Below are 7964 nucleotides of genomic sequence, written 5' to 3' on the forward strand. Positions count from 1 at the left end.
TTAATGCGATGGATGCAACTGTTTCCTCTGCACAAGCATGTCTATCCGAGGTACAACCTTACTCACAGCACATCGGAAATCATGTCCAGGCGCAGTTAGACGATTTCGGGTCTTGGACTCAATAGCCAAGCCCGAGAACCCTTGCTCACACTCCCATGTAGAAGGGAAAACGAGTAACTGAGGGACAGCATTTCGGGCCAATGTTGGGTAAGTGGAACCCATGATTAGCCAGAAATCTATAGGAGAGCATTCCTTCTGCTTTGCTTTTTCTGTCTCGTCAACTTGAATATCAATTACCGTATCTCTTCTTGTTCTCCCGTTCCTACAGGTAGAAGAGCTGGATCGATGCAGAATGGATTGACAGCGTAGGTGCAACTTACTAAATCTGGGAAATAATGCATTTTATTAATGCCGTTCTGAGCAGCTTAAGGTGATCACCATTTTCTTGAGATAATTTATGACTGGGGTCCACTGGAAGAGTGGTAAGGAGTTTGAACATTCCGTAGCCTACTGTTTGCTCTCCACGTTTTTAGTCCAGATATCTAGTTTACGAATGAATGCTTCCAGCTTTGTAATATTGTTGTTCGATCCTTGGAACGAAAGATTCACAAAGTTAAGAGCCTGGAAAATATCCGACAAGTAGGCCAGCCGTGAGATAAACTCAACGTTCTCCAAATCATCTTTAAAGTCGTGGTTTTTCTTTCAGTAATTCATGCCTACGTTCAAAGACCCTAATTGTCACATTTCCACGGGAAAGCCAGCGGACCTCTGTGTGGAAAAGGAGACACTTATGATCAGAACCGAGATCTTCACAGAGCCTTGCAAAAAGCCGAGTATTCAGAGCTGATGTTTTTATGAAATTCACAATTTTAATGATTTTGCTCAAGCATGACATTAAATCAGAAGGGAGCACTTTGGCACAAAGTGCATGAAAACCCTTTGAAAATCGTTTGCATGAAAACCTTTTCTAACGTTGAAGTAATTGTGACATCATGTATTTGCAGTGGTTTTGGCTACTGCAAAGTGCGGCAAATTGTATAGAGTAGACTAAATAAGTTACAACAAAAAACAGCCGAACTCTTTGCGTACCACTTAAAAAGCTCTCGCATACCACTAGTGGTAGCCTACGCGTACCACAGTTTGAGAACCACTGTTGTAGAGGCTTCGAATCACTGAAACACTGAAGCACTTCCTTGAGTAAAATTTGATTTTTGCAAGATGATGATGTTGTTTTTGCTTGTTTGTTTATATTTTTTTCTGTCATTGTTTTGTACCGTCAAATCGTTACACTTTTGTTAAGTCGTGCAAGGCCTGGTGCGTTGCGCTTCAAAATGGCTTCGCCCGTGATAGCTAGGATTTCTTTTTGGGGTTTTCTTTGCCTGCCTTGCTCTGAGCTAAGCGCATTAAGAAGTGTTTCCCTCACGACCATTAGCACTCTTGTTAACGCACCATGGCCGATCTTCATGGCAAGTGTCTATTTATACAAATTTTGAAAATATCAGCTCAAGCTATGTTGGCTAATACAGCTATAGCCTGGATATATGTTACTGTTACATGTTATTGTTTTTATTTGTAAATTTTTATTTCCTTTTTATTTATCTGTAGCGCCCTGCGTTTCACCTTAGGTCTTTTCAACTTTTCTTAAATGCCTGTTACCGCCTTGAAATTATCGTTCTGTTGCATATATGTAATGTCACCCAGTAAGTCAAGGAATTCATGTAGTTTGGCAAGTGTGCTTTGGGCTTCTTAAAGTATGATTAGGAATCTGCTTGCCTCTTAAGAAATCGTATGCCAATCAGCTAAACGCATTCTTGCAACCAGCACTTTCAATCACATATGCGTAATTTTTCGCCTTTTCAACGTTTTAGCTTACAGATGCTTCATTCCTCAGCGACTATGTATATCGCGTTTTGGCCGACCATTCGACAGACAGAGAATTTTACTTTTGGTGTAAGAAGTATGTCAGAGTATGGTATAATTTTGGTGCAGCTCACTATAATATGATTTTGGTACAGTAGTGATATTAATTCTGGCTCCGTCAGTCAACGTTCAGTGTGAGTTTCCTGAGTTGGACTTATGATTGGCTTAACAACTGACTGGCTTAACAAGGATTACGTTCTGTTGTGGAAAGACGATTGCAATCTTTTAAGTTATGTGGTGACAATAAAATCATACTTGTAATAAAGAAGTACAGACCTCGTTCTCGGATCATTTCTGCCACATTGTTGTGCCCGAAATGTCGCTGTAGACTAGTAAGCTTATTAGGCTACAGCTAGGTATGGGCGGATAAGTTAAGTTGCCCGTTGTCCGCTACATATCTTAATGATTTCTGAAGGTGTTGCGATCGTGCCAACATTCTAACTTAATTAGGCTACTTATTTCGGTCCCAAGCACGTTTTAACGTTCACGTTATGTCGCTTCTATCTTTTCTACTTTTAGACCCTTGTTATATTGACGTGTATTGTTTTAGTTGTGACGGTCAGAAATAAAAAAACAATTGAACTGAACTGACCAGGGATATCTTGACACTAGCCTACGGGATGCCTGTCCAACTACTGTAGCCTACCTGTCTACATCCAGTGCTGTATTCGTAGGGTATATACGGTGGTATACGCAGTATACTCTCTGCGTTTTCGAGCAATTATAGTATACCCTCTGGTTTCCAAATAGAGTGCCTACCGTATGCTATCCTTAGGCTACTGATTCTTGACAACTACTAACTAACTACTTAACCCTTTGAGGACCAATGGTAGGCTATACGGGTGTACAATGGTACATGATGGGTGTACCGTACCATGAACCCGTTCTGAGAGTTTTATCATTCAATCAATTCATTCAGAGCATAGTTAGCAGAATGCAAATCGAGACTTTGTGCTAATGCCGACACAATGGTCAGCTACTGGTTGATATTGCTAACTTTGTAACCTGAAAAAATGATAGAAGGAAATTTGGGTCATGGAAAAGCGGAGGTGAGAAGAATTTGTAGACGCTTTGACATTGATGAAATACAGTCAATCCAAGGGTTAGGAGACTTTGGTGAAAAAGTTGAAATTGTGCCCAATAATTTAAAGCCTCTCTTGACAGCTATTTCAACTATCCTTGTTCTACAGCAGAATGTGAACGTGGTTTCAGTTTATTGAACGATATTATCACATCTTCAAGAGCATCTTTTCTTATTGATAATGTGAGCTGTTCGATGTTTACTAAACTTAATTGCAATAGACCAGCACCTGTGGCTCAACTTAGCCTAGGCTACTGCTAAAAATGTGTAAGATCCAGGCTGCCAAACCACCGATCAGCTAAGAATACTAAATCCCAAATTTTTAAAGAGGATAAAGATGTAGATTCTTCTCGGCAGGATGTTTGGAATGTCGGCCTATTCATAAAAAATAAACAATTTTGTAGGGGAGACTAGGGAAAGTTGGGCCATTTTTCACATTTTTGAACGTAGATCACTCAACTCTAATTCGATTGTAGAACGCTATGCAATTTATTCTAAGTTTTTCAGGAAAAAATGTATTAAGGTTTAAAAAACGGTAACTTTTCGGCCCAAAGTGCCCCCACCCCTGGAGTACATTGGGCCGTGCACGGGGCACGTTGGGCCGGTATCCAGAACAATAAAGAAATAACCATACTAAGTCAGTGTTAACTGCAAATGATGAATTAATATCATAAATGGACACTGTCCCGAAATACTTTTCCGAAAGGACACTTGCCCGAAAATAAAGTGTATTTTATATGCAATGTTCCTTCAGGGAAGTGCAATTGCGGGCAAATGTCCTTTCGGGCAAGTATCATTTTGAACAAGTGTCCTTTCGGGAAAGCGTCTTTTGGATAATTGTGTACAGGTTCTCATAATTACAACAAACATTTTCAAACAAACAATGCAGAAATAGGTCGAAAATTATTGACGAATAAACAATATAAACATTCATTTCCAACATTTGAAATAAAAACTAAAACGAAGTAGCCTAACATTTAAAAAATGAAACGAAACACTGTCAGCTTTGGGTGCTTCGGTCCCAATCTGGACACACAAATTTGCATGGATTGTCGGTACACAATAAGGCGCCAAAGTTTTACAAGTAGGACTAGAACTTGTAGATGCCACGCCATTACTTTCACAATTAGCACAACCTAAGCATCGGCAGTTTACCCACTGTTCTCTGGATCGATTATTTTCATAAGGTTTATGACAAATACAACATCTCCAATCAAGGTTTTTGGAACCATCAGTTGTCTTCGGAAAATACAATTATCGATGACGGTCTTGTTAGATGAATGATATCCTCTTCATTCGGATCCGGACGACCAGTGACACCAGCTGGTAAGAAATCCTCTTCCGTGAAAATATTCCGATTTAATGGACAAATTCCTGATACTGCCCATCCAGACAAAATATTGGATGGAGTCATTGCTTTGTTGTAGGCCGTATAGACTGCCTCCTGAATATCCAATACAGTGAAGTGCCTACCAATATTACTTGAGGACCTCATCCAATCATCTACATATTTATTGTAAGTGCTTTTAAAGGATTTAAAAACCGATCTATATAAAGGTTGCAGCCTGTGTGAGGTTGCAGCGTTCACACTATATTGCTTGTGTTATTGCGCGAGATAACTAGCCGCCTAATTTATACATACATTCTTTCTGTTTTGATCACAACATTTGAATGGGGTAAGTTGGGCCACCGGCACAAGTTAACTTTTCACAGTGGCCCAACTTACCCCAACAGCAGACATATTGTTTTGTACAACTTGCCAGATTGATCTATGAAAGATTCGACAGAATGGAGTAGCCTACCATAAACTGACACTTAACCCCTGGCGATATAAATATATATCAGCCACAAATATAGCACTTTCAGTTGCAGTTCTGCATGCTTACGTTTCAAGTAGATAATTTTTCAAAATAACACAAAAAAGTAAACGCTGACCGCAATCAACTTCACCTCACCATTGTATGATCTGAGAACGAAGCGGCATCACATGACGCCATCACGTGACATACAGCGATTGTGTATCGCAAGATATATGGGTGGCCCTACGTGCCCCACCGGCCCAACTTCCCCCAGTCTCCCCTACCCCTAGTCCAATTTTGATGTTGATAATTCATGTTATGGTAGAGTAAAGATTAGTATTTTGCAAGTTGTGTATTTATCATTTTATCAAATCTGAGACTGCAAGTTATGGTAGCCACTTTAACAAGTCGAAATTCTGCCACTGAAATTGATTAGAATGCAACCGCCAACCAATCACAAGCTACGGTTTAAGTGACGTAAAAAATGGCAAAAAGAAGATGATAGAAAGCAAATTAAGTGATGGATTTTTTGTCAACTGGTTGGCTTAGGGGTTAGGGCTAGAAAGTAGTCATTTCATTGACGCGGGTTCGATTCCCACTACTGTTATTGCTCTTTTTCTTCTGTAATTACCGAATAAAGTTCAAAACAAGCATTAACTCTCTGGATGAGTGCTAGAAGGATCACAATTGGACGGTAGCCTCTTATAACATGTTCTGATTGGTTGACGGTTGCATTGTAGTCATTCGCAGTGGCAGAATTTCGACTTGTTAAAGTGGCTACCGCAAGTTATACCCTGTGCTTTTTTTACGAATACAGCACTGTCTACAATCGTATTGCACAATGCCGTGTTACTGCATGAGAATGTTTGTTTTGCACTGGCTGTTTTCACTTGATCGTTTCATTTATGTGGTATTTGTCATGTTTTTACAAAAGTAGGATTAATATTTCATAAGTTTATTGCCTATTACACACAAAAAAGTTACATGAAGAACGGACAAAAAAATAAACGACAATTGCCGTAGCCTATTGTGCATTAACTTGGCGAGCATGTACACAAAACAAAAATAATGCACATCAATATTATTGGACAATTAGATATTATAACTACAAACTGTAGCCTAGCCACAATCAAGTGATGACATAAATTCTAACATTCGCAGCCTTGCGTGAACCACCACTCGTAAGCTTGCGAACTGTTGGAGTCATCTTCGCGGGTTTCTCGCGCCTGGGAGCGTTCAAACGTTTTAGTTCATTTTAGACGAAACAATACGAAGTTTTTACAATCCATTCAAAGTTAGAGGCTATAGTTGCCCATGGGACAAGCTTCATTAGCTTGCAAGCCGAATGACTGCGGCATTTTTAACAGCTCGAACAAACGCAGAGCTTAGGTTTGATAAGGTGAACATTTTCATAGAATAAACGTTTGAACGCTCCTGTAGCCTAGCCCAGGGCTTCCCAAACTTTTTTGCTCGCGACCCCTTTTAATCTCCTGAAATTTTTCGCGACCCCTTAGCCTACGATTAAAAGCGACGAACAGTACGAAATATACATTTGTGATATTTATTGAAAAGCTTAGATCAAACGAAATTCAAAAACAATTTACTGGCACTCAGCTCAGTTTGTTTTTATTTTTTATTTATTTCTGACCATCACAACGAAGCCTATGCGTAGCCTACTGGAAACAAAACGAAAAGCAAACACAAAAAACACATTCAGTGTGATGGGTGTGACTGCTTTCTGGCACAAAGCAAGTCCAGTCGTGGCTCAGTGTTAGTTAAAGCAGGTCTCAAGACGGTTTCGATGTTGCTTGGGCTGGAACGGTTGGCGAAGTGAGAACATTTCAGATAAATCATATTGAAATTTTGGTTTCCAGATGTTCGATTTTTTGATGAACGCATAAATTTTAGATTTCAATGCAAAATATTGATGTTTTCTCCTGGGAGGGTCAAATTAAATTCGTTTAGTTTTTCAAGCAAATCTGACATTTGACATAATTTCAAAAGCTAGATGTTATTGCGAAAATGGTGGACCAAGACTGACTTTTATTCTGTTGGAAAAATCACGATTTCGGTTTTCAACATTCCTAATTGGCTAGCCATTCACGATGCAGTAAAAGATTTTTTAACTCCGATTCCATTTCACCCCATAAATTTTCAAAAATATGGGCAGCCTAATGAGTGCGCGATTCTTAATAAAGTTAATAACTGTCACAGCATCTCGCACAGAAGTGTTAATATGCAGTACCTTGTGCAAATTGGTACACTTTCTGCGACCCCTGAAGTTCGTTATGCGACCCCTTGAGGGGTCGCGACCCCCAGTTTGGGAAGCCCTGGCCTAGCCTACCCTACGCGGCACAAGCTATAACCCACAGCTTCATTTTGCCTGTAACTGCTTGCAGTAGCTTATCCTACAATGTGGCCTGTTATGGCCAGTAGAAAGGTGAGTCTCGTGCTTGAATCGAGAGAAGATATGGTTCTCTCATTGTAGGATAAGCTACTATGGCCTCTTCATTATATAAGCCTGTGCTATCACCAGTAGGCTGACTACCAGCATCTTAAATAAGCCTAAATAATCGGCCTAACGTCACGAATCAGGATATTTTCATAGCCTATGTAGCTGTAGGCTAACCTGTTCATTGCGTTATTTCAAGGTACAGTATAAAATCTGTGCTTGTTTTGTTTTTTAGTTATAAAGTTTTAAGTATTTAGCCTACAGCAAATAGCCTAGCGCCCTAGGCTACGTATAGGCTAGGACCTAGCCTATACGTTATATTGATTTATGCAACTAGGTAACTAGCCGATTTATGCAACATGCAACTAGCCGCTAGGTTACATCGATTTTGCAACAATCCGGATCGTCTTCAGAGGCGTAGCAAGCGCCCTCCGACAGGAGGCGTACCGCCTAACTCTCCTACCGGAGGGGGCCCCGCAAGGCATGAGGGCCCCTAAAATGTTTAGGCAGAAGCTTCTGTTTAGGCAGAAGTCTATGCTACAATAAAGTTTTTGGGAGACTATCGAAATACAGGATATAGCCTAACTCCGTGTTCACAAATGCAAGCAAATAGCCGAGCTTATTGGTATTGAGCAGGTGTTTTCAAAAAACACAGTTCGACGTAGGAAGAGAATGTTTGATTACGGATATAGGCTACTGACGATTCGAGTCG

At 40.1% G+C, this 7964-nt stretch overlaps 1 pseudogene; it reads right to left on the reverse strand.

The window, feature by feature from the left end:
* Positions 1 to 499, reverse strand: LOC145766182 (zinc finger BED domain-containing protein 5-like; annotated as a pseudogene).
* Between the last annotated feature and the right edge of the window lie 7465 nt (positions 500 to 7964).

This window comes from Aplidium turbinatum, chromosome 3, assembly GCF_918807975.1.
Source record: "Aplidium turbinatum chromosome 3, kaAplTurb1.1, whole genome shotgun sequence".
Taxonomy (NCBI): Eukaryota; Metazoa; Chordata; class Ascidiacea; order Aplousobranchia; family Polyclinidae; genus Aplidium; species Aplidium turbinatum.